Consider the following 386-nt stretch of genomic DNA (forward strand, 5'->3'; position numbering starts at 1 on the left):
GTAAGGTTGGCATCGAGTAGCAGCGAAGTGAAGTTCTTGTGGATGGCATGAAGGTGAAAGTATAAAACCTTTACTTCTTTAAGCAGGGGATAAAGAACGGAGGGCAGTAAAAAGGCAGCAAAGGATTTGACCAGAGGGGCGAGCATTCTGCTTACGCCGATCTGAAGACTGAAAGAGTAGCAGTCCTCCCTACCTCTGTTGGTGCTCCATCATAAAAGGTCTCCAATATGGTGGCCATATAATCACGTGACAACGCATTTTTGTAATATTTACCCAATCAATGACGGACGCTTTGTTTATATTGCTCTTAAACCAATACTAACCGAGAGCAACTTAACCCGATGAAAAAATGCCACCCTAACCACTACCACATCATTTCTATTGCG

This window comes from Trypanosoma equiperdum, assembly GCF_001457755.1.
Source record: "Trypanosoma equiperdum strain OVI genome assembly, contig: ctg_1508, whole genome shotgun sequence".
NCBI lineage: Eukaryota > Euglenozoa > Kinetoplastea > Trypanosomatida > Trypanosomatidae > Trypanosoma > Trypanosoma equiperdum.